We start from the raw sequence: 19,313 nt of genomic DNA, 5'->3' as shown, positions 1-19,313 counted from the left end.
TCCTAGGCATCAACACAGAGAATAATTACTCAATCTTTTAAGCGTCTGTCTTGGAGAGTAAATGAAAAATTGGTGTGTCTATGCAAGATAAAAAGAGACAGTGGCATTGCTAAAGGGCCAATGCTGTAAAAGTTTGGTATTTGTACATATAGTTGTGGAGAAGACATTTTACATTTGGATACATCTGAGCAATTGACTTGTTGGAGATATCCTATCAACATTTGGATACATCTGAGCAATTGACTTGTTGGAGATATCCTATCAAACACCTACACTTGATTACATATTAAAAAAAAAATTTAAAATTCTCTCTACTCAGTGCCCACTGCTGCTCTTAGAGGAGCAGTTACCCAGTCACACTGAACACTGGCAGAGAAATGAATATTCTGTGTGGGATGAAACCTTCAGCAGAAATATCCTATTGCCACCCATGAGGCTTACAAATAGGCATGTGTAGCAGCACCAAGGGTGATGACATTCTGATGTATAGGTGCCGAGACAGCAGGATAGAAGCTGTGGCACATCATGCTCACAGCCTCATATGTCTGCTAGTAAAACCCAGGGAAGTAAATCTAGAATTCAAATAAAACAATGAAATTGTGAGTGACTGTAGGTTCATGTGTGGAACACTTCTGACCTCCTAAGAGCTAAAACCTGACCTCCAAAAGGTAAAAGCAATACAGAAAAGCCTACTACTAAAGATATTAAATCAGTTCAGAGATTATTAGGGTTTATAAACTCAGACTGAATTTTTTTTCTAATAGGTCTCAGATGTGTATGAGATCCTGTGGCAACTGCTAGGAAGAGACTCATACTGGATGTAAGTCCCTTCATATGACATGCTGTACCTCACATGCTAATGGCTGATGACTACATACACCAGAGTTGCAGGTTTATCTTGTAGTTGATCCTTTTTACAAGTAGGAGGATAACAGACATTTCTGACTTTTTTTTTGTTTTTATTAAGCCCATGTTATTCAAGTTGGGTAATAAGAAATTCCATCAGCAATGGCAATGATTGCTCTGCAGTATGCCTGCCCTTTGCACTGTGCAAAGGAGCCTTTCATTTGACAGTGGCATATTTCACCTGCCAAAAGTGCAGCAGCAGCAGCCCATGTGAAGGAGCCCAGTAATCTGTGGGTAATCAGGGGCTCAGGCTAAGCCCCGGGTATAGGCGTGCTACTTGCCCTGGTGTTTCTTTGCTGGCTCCATTGTTGTTTCCATTACAAGATCCCTGCTGCTAAAGAGGAGACGTGCTGTCAGGGCTGTAGAAATGAGGGTGAGGTGAAGAGAGGATGGTCTTTGTGCTTGTATTTTGAGTGAGGAAGAATGGAAATTCCTGCAATTAATGGAAAAGTTTTCTATAATGTCATGTCATGGATTCTTTCCTGTCCTCATTCCCTCTTGTTCTTAGGGAAAGCAGAGAAGGGTGATGAGGTGGAGTGAGGGTTAGAATTTTTCTGTGCTAATTTTGCAAGTGTACATGTTCCAGTGAGTTATCAGTGGTAAGGTAGGCACAAGTAAAACTGCTCACAGGGATTTACAGCATCATGGCTGTTCCCTTCAGGGTTGCCTGGCTCTAGGGCAGGTCAGTGACAGTGAAAAACTGAAAACATGGAGCAAATGCCCAGAGCAGATTGAAGCAGTTTCAAAAAAACCCCAAAAGAGCTCTGTATGTGGTGGCCTGTGGGCTGAGTGACTGTAGCTTCGTGTATGAAACAGTTCTGATTTCCTAAGAATGACTTCTTTCTTTTTTTTGTAATACTTCTCTGGTGGGACAGTGTGAGTTTGATAGGTGCTGACTATTGAAGTACTTTCCCTGCTTCCCTTTCTACTGGGCTGTTCAGAGAGACCCAGGGAAATGACTTGAGACTGTCTTGATTTTTGTCAGGGACTAGCAGATGCCAAGCCCTTGCTCCCCCAGTGCCTCACCTGGTGGCTGCTCATGGAGGGAGCCATGGGCTGAATATGCTCCTTCTTGGAGTTTGATGCCTGAAGCCAAATGGGTGGTGGCCCAGTCAGGCCACCAAGGCCAGCTCCTCTACCGCAGCCACAGTTGCCACAGATCTCCCTGCCATACTTCAAACAGGTGATGAGGATTTGCTTCCGTGGAAAATAGAATTGCCACTGTAGAGTAGCCCTCATGCAGAGGGCGTTGGGGAGCCAGCCACAGGAGTGACAGCTTTGAGCTTTTTTCCAAGATTAGCCTTATTTACCAAACGCGCGTATATATTAGGTTTTTTGGGATCATAATGAAAGGCTGGATTTTGGATGGTGTTTTTATGAAATAAAGGCAAGAGGCTTTCAGAGGACTTGCCAGCTCCTCAATCTCCAGTTTCCCTTAGCTAGAGGCCCAACCTTTTCCCCCTGCAAGTCCCAGATCTGTTGTAACTGCTCCATTAAGCTGCTGTGTGTCAAAGTGGTGACTGCACAAATTTAAATTGGCTGGTTTTGTCCACAAGGGTGTGAAACTGGAGGACCAGGAGAACCAGCTCTGCAGCTGTATTTTCCACGTGCTGAGTGGGGGCTGATATAAACATAAGGTTTTTCCTTCGGGGTTTTGGCAGCTCTCGCCCAATCTGTCGGAGAAATGGTTATGACTACTTCTCTGCTCTCAGATGGGGCTGTTGAAAACTTACAGCCTCTCTGGGAATTTCGGCTTCTTTCCACAGACTAGTAATAAAATCCAGTTTTATGTTATGTTTAATTGCATACAATTTCTAGTGTTAAGAAGTCTGTCTTGGCAGATGTAAAAAAAATGGGGGAAAAACCCAAACCAAACAAAACACACCCCACCTGCCCTTTTGTTTTTGTCAAATCTAGATACTTATTCTTTTTGAGAATATCCACGGATTTTACAATACTTGACTGGCTGTTTTAAGAAGCTGCTCACAGCAGACATTGGCTACAGCTTAAATCGTAATTTTTTTCTGTTGTTTTCTTTGCTTACTTTCTAAATAAATTTTTTATGAAATTATAATAATTTAGCCTAAATTATTCATTTAAGTAGTTTTATTTGTGCTATAAACTTTTTTATTGGCTTATAGCCTATGTTTTTGCAATGTCTTTCAGTTAAATGACAATTGCAACAAAAGTGACAGATATATGTTAGAAAAAGCCCTTAGGTGGGGAGTAATAAAATACAAAGTCACACCAAGAGAAGAATTAATGCAGGATCAGCATCATATTAGAAGTTATTAAATGAACCAAAATTAGTAAAATTTTTTTTTCAACCCCTCTGTCCTGTTTATTTTTTTTAAAAAGTATACCACTTTAGAATGTTTCTGAATGAGGTTTTGTTTTAGAAGGTATTCATAGAAAGCAACTGCCATAAAAATCGGAGGTGATCAAGAGGATAGTCCTGCATAGTAATTGGGTTTTTTTTTGTAAAATGTTTACTTTTCTCATGACAAGTTGTACCTCTGGATATTCATACTTTCAAGGTTTTTATGTCAAGAAACAGCTTTCACAACCACAGATTTGATCATCCAGATAGGAAGGAAGAATAGCCAGTAAACATCAAATGTTTTTGAACAGGTGGCTAAAATAAAGAAAAAATGCAGAATAAGTATGTGATAATTACAGCTGGTTACAGATAGCTTTTTGTCTGGTATCACATTAAGGAAAATAATGTTAAAGTGACATTCTTTCTTGAATAAACTGGTCACTGGAGATGTTTCTCCTACCTGTTTAATGAAACATAATTTAACAAGTGCTTTAGAAGAAAATTTGCTTCATGCTACTGTCAAACATATTACATTCGATAAACTTGATTAGAGTTTTGATGACAAGGTATCAGTGGAAGTGGTGGCTTGGGCTTTGAATAACTGAACTTTCCAGGAAAGGCAGCTCTATCCTGAAACTGATATAATTTGGCAACTGACTGAGTAATATGGCTCTGAGACTTCTATCCTCATGACAGATAATATTTATTATATTCTGGGTGACACTAGAATGTCAGGATGTCTATTCTGGGAAGTGCTCAAGATAAAAGAGGAGCTGGATAGTGTAATGGTAAATTTGAATAAGGAACTATGCTTTATTTTAGAATTTGCTGCTAGTTTTTACTCCTGGCCATAACTTCTGTTTCTGGTTTTCACATGGGTTTTGTTTTGACAAACAATTATATTGCAATTGTAAATCTCAATCAATCTATCCATAAGGTACAGAAAAGGGCTGGCCAGGTTAACACAATTACGCTACAATTACATAGTGATTGATTTTTAGAGAAGTATTTTCAGCTAAGGAAGCATCAGACAGTGGTATGGTAGGAGTTCTATCAATGCAGTTATGGTCAGTGTTTACGGAGTACCATCAATGCAATCGTGGTCAGTGCATATGCCTAGGAATCTCTTTTTCCTGCTGCAAAACTTGCAAATACACGGTCCCACCTCCAGTGCACGATTGCCCAGCTGGTGACTGGGGCTGTGCACATGACAAGGATGCAAGTTCTGGGCAGTTGCTATTGAAAGAAGGGGTCTCTATTTTAATGCTCATAATTGCTCATTACTTAGAGCTTAGTTCTTATTGTAAAGCCTCACTGAGCCTTTGCACTTCTTTAAGTTAAGTAGATGATAGAGGTTTGAACAAAAGCTTAGAGATTTGAAGCAAAATATCTTAAATTTCAAACTTCCTAGTAAATATTTTGACAAATTATACCTGATATATAGAGATGACCTTGAACAAAATATTTTTTACCTGTATTATTTCATTGCTTTAATTTGAATTTAGAAAAAGAAATCCAGTGCCGTGGTAATTGCTGTAGCTATCGCATTTCACTGTCAGTGCCTGTGATCATAGTGGCTCACATGCTTTTCTTTTTTAACTAGGCAATGTGATGTTCTTGCTAATAAAAAATATTTTAAGTAATGTTCCTTTTTTTTAAAGGAATATTTAAATGACTGTTTACGCCGGACATTGACCTTATTGGAGGTTTTCTTAAATTTATTTAAATCCTGAACGATTCTGCCTTTTAAGATGGGTAATAACCACAACCATTAACACTACACTAGCACATATATTCCTAGCAGTTGCTTGAAAACCACCTTCCTTGTCCTCAGGTGTGCAAGACATACTTGCTTGGAATTGTGCCTGATTTCCAGGAGCTACCATTTCTCCCAGAGATACTTCAGTTTCTCAGGTTATCACATGCCTTCTGGGGGCAGGAGGAAACTGTGGACTTGGCTCCTATTCCATCCATTGCTGCCTCGCCTTCCCATTGTTTCCCTCCTCTACAAGGGAAGGAGAGTGCTTGTTCCCTTTGTGCTGACTATCACAGTTCAGGCATTGACTTTGGAATTGTCTAATGTAAAACAGGCTTTCCATAAGCAGCCTAGTGTAAATCAGGTAATCTGTTTGGATAGAGGATAGTTGCTCAGTTTCTCAGAGCAACTGAGTTAGTCAGCTGCTCAGAGCATGCAAAGACCTCAGCAGCTGCTGTTGGGTCTTGAGGTAAAACAATGAAGTGTGCATCTCTCCCCTGCTCTATTCTGATCCAGCACTTTTATGAGTCAAGCAATTTTGGTTGAAAGTAGGTTTTATTGAGCCTCCGTAGTATTTAGGGATGTAGTGTTGGGAAGAGGAATTGTCTTGGAAACCTTGTTTCCACCTGTTGTGGATTTGCGAGGCTTAGGGAATCTGGACTGTAGGACTGCAGTACAATACACCTGGGTAGGAGTTTTAAGGAGAGAAGCAATGTGGAAACAGATCTTTGAATTGCTGTTGGGACTCTCGTGTTGAAAGTTGTTTTCAATAAGAACAGCAGACTCTATTGTGGTAAGTCCTGCCCCAAGGAGCATTCAGGAGATGACATGACCCGAGTCCTGCAGGGCTGGGCGCCCTGCCCTCACTGAGCAAAAATAGATGGCAGAATGCACACAGTAAGCAATTCCCTTCTTGCCAAAGTGCATGCTTTCATCCCTGGTGCAGTTTAAAAAGCATGGCACGGGCTGATGTATCACGGTAACAGTTTCTTAGGAGGTGTTTCCTTCTGTCTTGTTTCCTTTATAAATTTTTCAGTGTTTCACGAGAATAGTTAGAATTCATCATTGATTAGTTGTGTTTAATTATCTTTCATTTATATTGATGGGAGAGAGAGACACTCAATAACTTTCAGAAAGGGGTTTGCTGTAATTTAGTCCTGTTTGCCCTTGTGCAGCATAAACAAGTACACTAGCAATAGTAAGTCTTGTTATTATTAAATATAATTGTAAAGATGAATGAAAATCTAGTGGTTTCCATGAAAAACTCTGGAATCATTTCTATGACATCATTTAGTAAAAAATGTATTAATTAGTTTTAGATCTAGTTATGCTTGCCTCTAAAGATGATCTCTCTACTTCAATCTCAGAAATTCTCTGGTGGAACTGACACATTTGGGAAGATGGTAATTAATTTACATACTATTTATATGTTGGGAAAACAGATGTAGAAGCCTAATTTTTCTCCCATTTGCAATAAAAGAGGTAATTATAACAAGGAAAAAAACCCTGCTCATTTTATTAATGTAAATGTAGGCAAGCTCTTTATTTGTTTAGTAGTGCGAACTCTGGGAAATTAAAGAGTGATATTTTGGAAAGATTTTTAAACCGCACTGTATCTTTTTTCCCCTAAGCTGCAGCAACTGACTAGTACTGAAGACAGCCTGAGCAGGGAATTTATTATGGTAATGAGCCAAAAAGTCTTGGCTCTCATGTAACAGAATATCTTCCAACAGAGGGCTCAATTCAGAGAAGCATCCAGTCTTATGTTATAGTTGCTCAGTAGCGAGGGTGATCCGTGGCAATGGGGATAACTCAAATGAGGCAATGTGATTTCCTGGGATGCTTTAGTCCCTTCTTTGTTCTCCTGAGGGCATCTGCATGTTCTTGGGAGCATGGGTACTTGAGCTGGCACTTTGTACCTTCTTTTTCCTGCAGCCTTTAGGTCCTCCAGCAGTCATGTCGTTCATGTTGCCAAAACAGACCTAGGGGTGTCTCTGCACACTTATTTGATTGTGGTGATAGCCTTGACAACCCCAGCATAGGAAAGACTTTTTGTTTGGGCACTGTTGAAGAGGAACCTCTATTGTTCCAAACCTTGTAATCTTCACAAATGGTGTTTGATACTTCATACTTCAACACAAATAAGTATAGAAATTTTGGGAGATGTTTGGCATCTAGAATCTCCAGTCACAGCCTCCTGATTTCTCTTTCCTATGTACCTTCTTTTGTCTTGGTATCATAGAGCCCAAGACTCAGATTCCTATCACATGGTGAGCATGTTGAGGTGCTGCTTTGCTTTGAAAGCCCTGGTTCTTTGTCTGCTTCTTCTGATATCTCTATGTTGTCACTCACTCTTTTGTTTTTCTTTGATTTTTCTTCGTGTTTTTTTCTTTATTTTTTGCCTCAAATTTGATACTCATTCAAGCCACTTGAAATCACCAACCTGGTAGAAAAAAAACATCTGGCAAAATCAATGATAAAGTAGGGCAGTTGAGCTGAATTCGTTCCTGGAGTCTGTGCCACATTCATTGCAAAAGGGTGAAATGAGAGGGTTGGGAGCAAAGACAGAAAGACAGGCAAAACAAGGGACAAAAATCCTTTCTGTGACCACAGCTGTTTGCAAAGCTGCATTTCTTTCTTACTCCTTCCATTACTTCCTCCTACCTGGTCCAGCTAATGATGTATGCCTGTATATGTCCATGTTTCAGTCTCTGTCTAAAGGAAAAAGCAGGAAGTTAGATATCTTCTTTCTTGAAGGCAGGTATTCCTCTATATTGTGATAATAAAAGATGTTTTTCAACACCTTTGGACATTCTCTCATGGTAAACAGATGTGCCGCCAGATTTCATGGATAAGTAAAATGGGCTGGAGTTAAATTATGGAACTGTTTGCATGAAATTTCACAGACTACTTTGGACTTTCATTTGTACAAAAAGAAAGGGAGAATAATTGAAAAGAAATAAAGAATAACTGAAATAATATCTTCTATAATTTATTAGAATTATTACTTTAACAATAATAACATGAAAAATGCCTTTATCCAAGGTGCAAATTGTTAGGTGCCTTGTTAAAAAGGAAAAAAATAAAGGAAAAAGGGAAAACCCCCCTTAATGCTAATCTCCAAACAGTGACTTCTATATCTAACTCTCCTGTGACTTAACACAAATGTAAAAATTGACCAGTCCTATCTCATATCATGCAGAACCACATGCTGGATCCAGGATCTGAAGTCTCTGGAAGGTGACCACTCCGTGTTTTGAGTCTGTTGAATGGGAACACCAGCAGCTCTGCATTTAATGATTTGTTCTTAAATGTGAGTATGTGATTTTATAGCTCATGAGCACAACTGGATGCAGGTTGGTGGGACCTTTCAAATATTACACTTTGAAAAAATTTGTGTATGTTGGAATAGAGCACCACACAGACAGCTGCTCTACATCCTTTCACTGTCTTTCCCATATAGTTGCAAAAGGAATTCAAAATGCTTATGTACTGTAATATGTGAGGGGTTCTTATTATATATGTCACTATGCCATGACTCAGTAGTATATTTCCTGTATAAAGCAAACAAAGAAAGGAAGGCTGTGGAGGCTTTGGGAATTCTGTCAAACTGAATACAAAATAGTCCTTGAAATGAGTGCCTACTTTAACAGGATACTTCAAAGTTGTGATAGATGATTTTTGACCAGAAGTGAATGAAGACAAGTCTTTGTGTATCTTGTTCTTAAAGTGAGAAGTGCAGCTCACAAGCTGATCAGACAAAACAGCAAAGTAAATGAGAAAACTTTTCTGAAAATCAAAATGCGTCCAAAGATGTCCAAATACTCAGAGTGGGGTGGAATAATATGGGATGTGTTGGTTGGTTTTTTTGATTATGCGGGGATTTCTTTGGTTTGTTGGTTTTTGGGACTTGTTTGCTTTCCAATTTCATGAGTTCCCCAAATCCCTAAGGAGTCATACCAAGATCATGTCTCTGGCAAACCAGATACATAAGCTTTCCCCAAAATAATGTACCTTGTTGAATATTGACTGCTCCATTTATATGTAGGAAGAAACATTTTGGGGTACCACCTACAGGTAGGTCAAAAACATAGTAGAGGGAATAATTTTCCATGCCCAGAAGTTGAATAGAAAACAATAAGGAAGAAGTGAGGCAGGTGAGGAATAGCATAAATTATTAATGGTCATGTTGGATGTCAAGGAGAGGAAGAAGACAAAAACACTTGTGAAGTTGAGTGGCAGGACTTGTAGTAAGATTTTCAGAATCTGACTCTATTACATATAATTTCAGAGGTATGAAAGCCATTAAGGTCCAGCAATGGAATCTTGTTTTTCTTTCTTGCTCACTTTTGATGATATTTGTATTAAATAAAGCAAATAAAATAGACCCTTTCAAAATTCTCAGTGAGAATTTTGAATAGAAATTACATAAAATAGAATAAACATTTTGAAGCACTTCCAAAATGTTTATTCAGTAGAAATAAAGTTCTGAAAAATATTTTGGAGTCCTATAGTAGTTGTCAAAAAGGTACAATTGATTTACAGTTCTATTTTTTAATAAAATGTTTGTCAAACTTTTTTTTTTTGTATTGCAGCATAAAATTTAGTCATTTAGTAATTAAAATATTGTTCATATTTGAGATTCCAGTAGTCAAAATAGTGATAAAGCTTTTATGACTCTAGCTGTAAAGAATATGAAGTATGGGAAATCTAGTGAATTTAATGGAAGAAACGCAACAGCACAAAACCAGTGACATTATAAACATAACACTCTTTTACCAGAATGTTCAACTATAATTGCACAGAAAAATATACATTTTTGAGTTTCAAAAAACCAATTTTGTTATGAAAGCTAGTTCCAATCTATGCTTTCATGTTGTGCAGAGTAAGGTAATTCATATCAATAAAATGCTTCTGTTCTCAAAGTCAATAGTTAATTTTAATGTACTGATGCAGAGATATAGAGTATACATCAAAGTTTATATGTAAACATTCTTTCTAAGCACATAATAAATGTTTATTAAAGATACTTTGAGATATGTTTCTTATTTAAATCACATGGTATTTACTTTGCTCAGCTCTTAAGACACTTTTGTGTCTATCTCCTAGAAAGTCTTACTAAGCAAGAAACTTGGTGAGTTTGATTGTGAGTGCAAGCTGTTGTCTTCTGTTATTGCTTTTCCAAGATTGTATTTTGATTTTGAAAGTAGTCTTCCTATTGTCTGCAACTTCTAGTTGCTTGGCACTGCTTTGGAACTTCTTAATATTGTATAGCTTATTTTAAAATTAGAAGCAGCCCTTTCTTCCTATGTTTTATTTGTTGGACTATTTTTTTCCTGCTGGAACTTCTTTGGTGCTTACAGTAAATAGACAGGTAAGTGAGACTGATTTTGGTGATAGAAGAAGTCACAATAAACATGTTTGCCTTTTGTTGATTTATAAATGCTATGTACTTGTATATATCCAGCATTCTTTGATTTTTTTGTGGATGTGACTTTAGAAAGTGCTGTTATTAAAGGCATTAGTTATTGCCATTTTTTATGTGTGGCACATGAAATTATTAATTTATGCCAGAAAAAAAGATGATTTTCACAAATTAACTCTTTGTGTGTGTGTGTGTGTGTGTGTGTGCAGGATTATACATGACTTGGTAAAAAAATTTTCTCCTTATCCAGACAAAAGTTGATTGAACTATTAAAAAAAGTAATTGTTGTAATTCTTTATTTAAAGTCAAATTCTCTTTGGCATATTGTGTAAATGAAAGCTTCTACGAAGAAAAAAATAGGACAAACGTGGAAGGGTTTTTATTAAGGTCAGACTTTTGTGAAATGAGCTGCTTTTACAGTACATATGTTGGGAGGGAGGGGAGAAGAAGAGAACAAAGGCAAAAAAGCTGCACTTTTAAAGGATGATTAGTGTCTTGTTTCAGAATCTGAGAACTAATTCTGTCAGTGAGGACAATTTTGTAATTTTTCTTAGAAGCTAGAAAAGTATTTTTCATACATCCGCTTAGGGAAGTAAGAGTTCATAAAAACGTTGTAAATTAAGTAGTACATACATGATATGTAATGGCAGTGCTGAGAATATTTGACTAGAGACAGTGTTTTCTTTGATTTTGGTAGGGTGAATATGAGGAAGATACAGAACAAAGGAAAAACGAGATATGGGAGGAAAGATTAAGGGAAAAAAGGAAAACAGCATATTTTATCAGTTTTCTTTTCATGAGGAATAACCTGAAAATGAATAAAACTATAGCTTAAAAAAGAATTTCTTTTACATTGGTGTCTTTGAGAGGCATACCCAACATTATTAGAAATTAATTCTGATGTTATCTTTTGAAGGTCAAGTGAAATTGTACTTCTGGATATAGATTACAAACCAGGCATGTTATCTGTGCAATTAGAAGTAACATGCTACACTAAAGAGAGTGAAAACTATTCCAATTTACTCGGAGGGAAGAATATATGTCTTCATTTTATTACAACATTTCCAACTGTAACAATATTAATCTCTAGTTTTATACCTCTCTTAGTTCTGCAAAGACACCTTATAAGACTTAAGAAAACAAAGATTAGAAGATGGGAACATGATTTTCAGGTTTTTTTGCAAGTAGATTCAGTTGCTTGTAGTTTTTTTCTTTTCACATATTTATAAAATGCCATGTAATAACCTCCGATGAGCATTCAGTACAGGGACAGGAAATTGGTAACTGAAATAATTTATCCCTAACAAAAAGGTACATTCCAAATAGTGTGTTGTAATATCTAATGCATTTAATTTCTGTAAATTATTCAACTGGGAATCGGGGTGTTTTTTTCCTTACCTTTGTCATCCTCTCTGCACCACTCCTTCCCATCTCCCCCTCCCTCATTTCTAGGTATATTGTATGGAAATTACATGTTTTCATAATTTTAAATCTTAGGGTTTTAAATTCACCTCTCAGACCTAATTAAGTTCATCCTGTTTCTTTCAAAGGTTCTGAACTGTGTCTCTCAGAGAAGGGGCTCAGCAGTGTTCAGCCCTTCTGCAAATAACATACTGGAAATGTAGGCGCTTTTATTTTAGATAGTTAAATATTGATTCAGAAGGCTCATCTTAAGCCTTTTCATTTGGAAATATACCTTTTGATGGGCTTCTTAATTTCTAAATTCTGCACTTTTATAGCTTGAGTAGGCCACTGGTGGGACTAAACTGGTGGGACAAGTGGTCAAGTGGATGTGATTAAGGAAGTCCTGGCTGATATGGTTAAGATGTTGATTCTTTTAATATTTGAGTAGTAAAAATTGGAGTTGTGCTACCAAAACATCAGCCTTTCCTTTGGTATATGCCAATGTTGTAGCATTTAAATTACTATAATTTCAACATATTAATATAAGAACATTTGATATTACCCACCAAAAATTCTTGAATTATTTCATCAAATATAAAGAAAGTGTTTCAGTTTGTGGAAAGGATATTTTAAAAAATGGAAAACACAATTTATTTGTATTGGGGGTTTCTCAAGGTTAAAAATAACTTTGGATCAGAATCTGTATGAATAAAGAACACTCAAATGAGCTAGTTCTTGTTCTTTTTGTAACTTGTTGTTATACAGTGCCACTGTATTAAATGATTTGGAGTATGTGAGAGTATGGAATAATATAACTGCTGGGTCCATGTGCACACGTCCCTGCCTTGCCTTTCCTGCTTCCGCCTCAGCATCGATGCTGCACCCAGACCCTGCCTGAGCCCGTGGTGAGCTGCCTGCCTGGCAGCTTTGCCTGTGCCCTTCAGCTCCAGCTGCCATCACACAGGGCTTGAATGGCATGGGTAGCTGTGTGCTGACCCAGCAGATCTGCAGGGTGTTTGTGTGTGACTCACAGAGATCTAGAAAAGGGGCCGTGCATCTTGTACATCTGTGGGTTTATGTTGGGGCATACACTTGGAGCAGTGACTGATTTTTAATGTTAGTGCAAAAAATCAGGCTCTGTCATATGGAGACAAATATTTCTGTAACTCTTGGCTCGCTCTTAGCTCAGTCTATGAGTCTTCTGAAATGATAATTGCAAAACTGTAATATGTTACTGTAATATTTGATATATGATAGTCTGTAGTGGAGGATAATTTCCTCTTCTCATTCATTCATCATTTAAAAAAAACAAAACAAGCAAAGAAAAAACCCCAAACAGACCAAAACCCCACCAAAATTAATCTGAAGTTTATAATAAATGAAACAGATAAATGGAATAATAAAACCATAATAAAATGATTATTTTAAATAATTTTCTAAAAACTCTGATATTAAAGTTGCACCAGAAGAAACTGTTACAGCAGTTGGCTGTATCATAAATATTTTTGTTCTCATTGACATATTTAGTATAAATTAAGCCATAACTTAGATTAATTTGTATTGCAATTCAGTTGTCCATTACAATAGACAATAATTTATATTACAATAGAAAGTCAATTATATAACAATTTTTCTGATTGCTGATGTATTGAATTGATTTTTATTGCTTGTTTCCCTTGATTATTGGAAAAAAGTCCAATAATCTTATGGAACAATGTAAGAATATGGAAGGTATTGGTTTTGAACTTTGTTGTTGTATGTAGCTTTGGTGTTGTTCATTTTTCTGATTTAATGTACCCCTGCATAGCTAATTACATTTTATGTTAGTGCGTGTTAGCGTTTTTATTTTTCTCTGTTTCTTTCTTTTAAATCCTTCTGTGACTTAACTGTCAATTTTGATTTCAAACACCAACTTTAGATAAAAGCCATAATTTAAGATTTGAAAATTATTTTGGAAACTTTGTGGCAAATTGAGTAAAAATAACTTCGAGAGATCAGCTTTGCAAAAGAGAGGATGAACAGTTGTGTTTGCCATAACTGTGCAAATAAGAGACCCTATCAGCTGCCCAAGATGTAGAATAATCCAGTTGTGTCCTTAAAAATAAAACCAGCAAACTATCAAAAATGCACATAAAAGCTTGCCAAACAAACAAAAAACATCTCCCCAAATACCATCCCCAAGAAAACTGCTAAACAATATAAAGCCTAACTGGAAGTTACTTTGAGACTCGCCAAGGATGTGCTACTGATTTCAAGCATTTGGATGCACATATCTCATTAGGTTTTGTTTGTTTGTTTTTGTTTGGGGTTTTTTTTCTTTCTTTTTTTTTCTTTATGCTTAATGTAAAATATTCCATCCTTTATTTGAGAGGTGAATTAACTTCTGGTATGGTATGTACTGAAGCCATGAAAATCACATGGGAAGCCTTAAATGGAAAGGCTTAGTCTGTACTATGAAGATTCTCATGTCCTTATGTTGTCTCTTGTTTAAAATAGTTTCATTTATAATTGAATCATTATCATCATCAAGCACATCCCATTTCCAATTTCATTCTGGGCTTAGTACTAACAAAAGGTTAAGAGTTTAGAAATGGACCTAAAATCTTGAACAGGGATGCTGATACTAGAAGAGAAAAATTTGTTCGGGCATGAAAAGTGTCTTCAAGATTCATTTTATCTAGCAGAAATTTCTCCCTCTGTCATTCCTAATAGTTGGGAGGTTTAGGAGAGTGTGTGCTAAGAGGGAAGGGGGAACATGTATGAGAAAAGGCCCCCTCTCCAAACTGCTGAGAAGCAGATGGGATTTTCTGGAAATACTTAGATCATACCAATAAATAAAGACCAGCACATGGTCCTAAGAAACAATGTTTTTGCATATACGGTAAAAAATTAATAATCTAGTCTCAGAGTCACAGCTGCAGTGGCACAATGACTCACAGTCTCTGAAGTCTGGGATACTCCCTTTATAAAATGGAGTGGAATGAACTGCTGTTCAGATACAAAATCTTCTCTAAGACCCACAACTGAGCTTTGAACAGAAATGTTTTAACTTGTCAGCAAAAAGTGGCTTAATTCAGAAGTAGAAAGAAGCCAGGAGCAGAATGAAAAAGCATACAAGCAAGATATGAATAAAAAGTGAGTTCTCCCGCTCCCCACAAATCCTGAAGCAAGAAATTGAGATTCCTGTTTTGGTGGTTTGATCCCCTTCTTATTCACTCCTCTATATTAAAAAAAAAATAGCAATTTAAAAAGTTGCTATTTGGATGTATTTTAATGAAGTTCTTCCTTGGGGCATTGTTCACGTTCAGGCTCTTCAAGTGCACACGCTATAGAAAAAAAAGATGTTTTCCGTTCTTAGTGAAGATTATTTAAGCAGACAATAAAATTACTACAGTTTAACCTGGTTTTTATACATAGATATTTTGCTGTAGGACTAAAGCATTTGAGAAAAAAAAAAGTCGTTTTAATTAGAATTGCTACTGTTTACCAACAGAAGCATTGTAACTTGATGGTCCTGCACTATAAACAAGGTTTATAGAGAAGGAACATGGAGTTTTTGGACTGCTATAACTGTAAAAAAGGGTCTGCTGCTGAATGTGCAAATCCTTCTTTAAGTCATTTTTTACTAGTGGTTTAAATCTTGTTACTTTATGCCTGCTTATTCTTTAAAGTATAGCAGTTAGTTAATAATGCCAATATATCATACTCGGCTGCTTGCCAAGCTGCTGTGTATGAAGTCCAAGGAATATAGCAGGACATCTGCTTCCAGGGGTGCAGGCCAAGGGGAACCCATGTCCAACCCACCCTGCTGTAGCAGTGCTCCCTGCCTGGATGGAGTGTTGCACAAAAATGAGTGGTTTTTTCCACAGTTTAGACTGGATGGAAGTAGATGGAGTCCTGCATCTCTCTCTTTACTTTTTATTGATTTGGGAGCGGAAAAAAAAAAGGTGGCAAAAAAATTAAAAAATCAGCTACTTCATTTGCAATGCTACAAATAATATGGCACAATTTATGTTATGAAACTCTACGTAAGGGAGAGATTTAAATGTCCAGAGAGGATCCCTGTGTGTCTCTAGATATCCTGGTGGGAGGAAATAGACTGAAATGCTTTTGTAGTGTCTGTCAGTGGGAGGGCCAGTGGAAGCCAGAGCCATGGGCCTTGTTGAGGTGGACCCTTTGGTGGGCTGTACATTGTCATGTTGGCCGTACTATGCCAAATGTTAGCTCTAAACATTGCTGTATTAATGTAATAACGTGCCTCAAGTATAGCAGACTGCCAAGCTGGGTCTGTCTGGGCACTCTCTCCCTCCTGTTTTCTGACCACCTCTGCGGAGTGGAGCAGCCAGTATTTCTGATGTTCTGTTTGTTGTAGGCCCATGCACTTGGAAATGAAAATTGGGAGAAGCCTTACATTATCTGGTGCCACATGCATTCATATGGAATCATAAAACTCAGCTCTCAAATTTGTCCATTGGCAGTTAAGAGCCAAACAAACCAAATCAGAACAAAACTGTTCTTATCCCTATCTATGAAAGGAACTGTGTTCATGTATGTTATGATCAAATGCCTTCCTCGGCAGTGATACTTGTAGGCTTCCATTGTCGTGGCCCTCTACTTGGAATTTATAGAAAGCTTCAGAACTCCCACATTGAACCTATTGTTGCTATCATCTGAAACAATAGTAGACGGTAACTTTCAGAGGAAAATGAATAGTGGTACTTTGTGCTTTAAAAAGAAAATCCTGGTCATCTGTGCCTGTGTATTAGGAAGCTCAAGTCTGTGTTAAATGTCTGGGACTATAAAAAGGGTGTGTCTTGAAATTTTACCTTTCAAGTAATAGTAGACTATATTAATTAAAACTTTAATTTCAGCTGAAATGTGCCAGGGATAGTCTTTTAATATTTGGTGCCATCTTCTATCCATTTGGAAAACCACCATTTCTTAAGAATTCATTATTCAAAAGCATGCCATAGTTGTGGACATCTTTCTGTTTGACTCTGTGCCAAATGAAGGAAAGGAAACATTTTGACAAAGTACAAAGTAACATCCCAAAGTACAAAGAGAACCAATACAGCTAAAGATAAGTTTTATGGGAAAAATATATCCATATGAAAATAAATGATAGCAAATAATGGTACAGTCATGAAATTTCATACATATACAGAGCCTTCCTTAAATAGTGCATATTTCTCTGCCTTTGCTGAAAATTCAAGGCTTTTTGTAGGTATGCTTTCATAGTGTAATTTTCATTCAGATGTTAGCAAAATTTAAACAATCTCTAAACTATTTTAAAATGAGAAGCAATGCTGTATTGTTTAGCAATCCAAAACGCAGACATAAAGTCCCCCGAACAACAACTCTGCAGAGAACGTGAAATAAATCTACAGGAGTCACAAAGATGTCATAAGGATTCAGATTTACACTTTTGGTGAACTTGAGACTTTGCTGCTTCTTATAAAGAAAAATGTTCCTAGAAGTGGAGCAGTGTTATTTTTCTTAATAATGATACATTAAGAACATTATTACCATATCTTTCTTACAAGACAGAATACTGTTTTCTCAATTCCAAAATATTCAGAACGTGTCAGAAGTGTGTGTGTATATAAACATGTATTTTAAAAATCTATAGATCTATTTATTATAAAAAATATTCTGTTTTCAAACTTAAAGACAGTATAATTCTGAGTTTAAGTACTTTGTACAAGTAGTAATATTGTTTCTACACAAAATTTGTCTCTTGTATCGAGAGTAAAAATGCCATGTCTCTCCGTCTGGTCCTGTGCAACATGAAGCCTGTTACTGACTAGCACATAATGTTAGAATTTTAGTATGTTAGGTGCCTAAACTTGTAGCCCTGGTGCAGCTGCTACGGATGTGTTTAAGCTTTTTAGAAGTTCATGCACATAGAAAAACAAGAATTTACAAAACTTGATGCTATAAAACAAAACAGAAAGAAGCACTCATGTTTTCAGTTTCTTAAACCATATCTTGATAAAATATTTAGTAAGGTGAACTGTGTCACAGGCAAATGCTGTGCGGGCATCTTGTTTTAATTCTGGTCTGTGCTCACTAGCACTGCAGGCTTTCATTTGATCTCTGAGCCAAGATAAAGCTCACAATGAGAACCAAATAGGGCAAGTAAACAGAAATGTCTGCTTTGGTAAAGGGTGTAAAACAGAAGTATTCCACTAGGTCCAACAGTATGTGCCACCAGGCACTGTTATTCTCATGGCCACGGTTCTGAGACAGCATCCTCAGACAGGAGTGACAAACTGTGGTAGTGGAGGAGACGGGGCTGCTGAACTCCAGGGAAAGTTGAGAGAGGCGGCTGCGGGTGCTCGGGAGAGGCACGGCTGCCCAGGGCACCACAGTCACTGCTGTGCTGCAAGTGTAGCTTCGCTTATCATCTGGTTTGGGTTACCATGGCAGGCAAGGACGAGCATAAAATGAATGGATTTTCATTACCCTTTCCCAAGTGCAACTTTTATGTGCCTTACCCATCTGAGTCTGGGGGTTTTATGTGACGCTTCTAATAACAATGTCTTTCTTAATTAATAATCCCTAAGAAACTGGTCATTATCAGCAGTTTATGAGTACTTTGAAACTTAGGGCTGTCAGAGAATTATTTCCTTAAAAAGGTGAGGGTTTGGGACATGGTGCTTTTTTAATAGTTTCCAACTCATTGTTTGTTAGAGCTAGATTTGGACACCACTAGAACATTTGTTCAGGATAATCTGTGGCTTCAGACTGCTTTCCATCACTGAGGAAACATGAGAGACTAAGTTCTTCGAACTCTAACCTTCCCCTTGTCTCCCTGTCTGAAAGGATGAGGGAACACATTTCAGAGTATAGTAGTTTAAATATTTAGTACTGACTTTACTGCTTACTGCTCTTCATTTCAAAGGGGTTAGCCCCAGAAATAAGCACAGCTGCTGCATACTCAGGAGTAAGTGTTTTCAGGATGGCGCCTTAACACAGCATTTGTACAGGACTTGTGTGGTATTAACAATTTTAGGTCCTGAACCTGCAAACACTTATACGTTTCAGTGACTTTACTCTTGAGAACAGTCTAGCAGTACTCGTGTGAGTGTGATTATGGACACCAGTAAGTGCTCACAACATCCTGGCATTAGTTTTCAAAGGGATTGTAAACTCTATGGACCATTGCAGAAATATATATGCTGCAGTGACCTGTGAAATTGTCACATATATATTTAGCTGTATGAAGTAAATGATGCATTCCTTGTACTCAGTTCTGTGAATGCTTAAACGTATGAGTAGATTTACTCATGCAAGTAAACCAAAGCAAATATAAGAAATTATACAGGATTGCTTACAAGAGTAAAGCTGGGCATACGTTAATGTGTTTGTAGGTCTGTCCTGCACAATTTAGTGTTAAAAGATGTGGTTTTAATTTCATGTGTGGAATCACAAATTCAGTGCTCTGGATTCAAATACCACAAGAAAAATAAACTGACAAGTTTGCAGTGTGAAACAGAATC

At 37.2% G+C, this 19,313-nt stretch overlaps 1 long non-coding RNA gene across 1 annotated transcript in view; it reads left to right on the top strand.

The window, feature by feature from the left end:
• Nucleotides 1-19,313, top strand: part of LOC141729143 (uncharacterized) — a 165,162-nt gene that overhangs the window by 133,031 nt on the left and 12,818 nt on the right. Inside the window, exon 2 of the long non-coding RNA XR_012580401.1 lies at nucleotides 8,185-8,295. This is a non-coding gene — a long non-coding RNA (uncharacterized LOC141729143). The remainder of the gene's footprint in view (nucleotides 1-8,184; nucleotides 8,296-19,313) is intronic.

This window comes from Zonotrichia albicollis, chromosome 5 (genome assembly GCF_047830755.1).
Source record: "Zonotrichia albicollis isolate bZonAlb1 chromosome 5, bZonAlb1.hap1, whole genome shotgun sequence".
NCBI lineage: Eukaryota > Metazoa > Chordata > Aves > Passeriformes > Passerellidae > Zonotrichia > Zonotrichia albicollis.
Note: the sequence above shows the minus strand (reverse complement) of the source record. Positions and strands in the feature narration are given on the sequence as shown.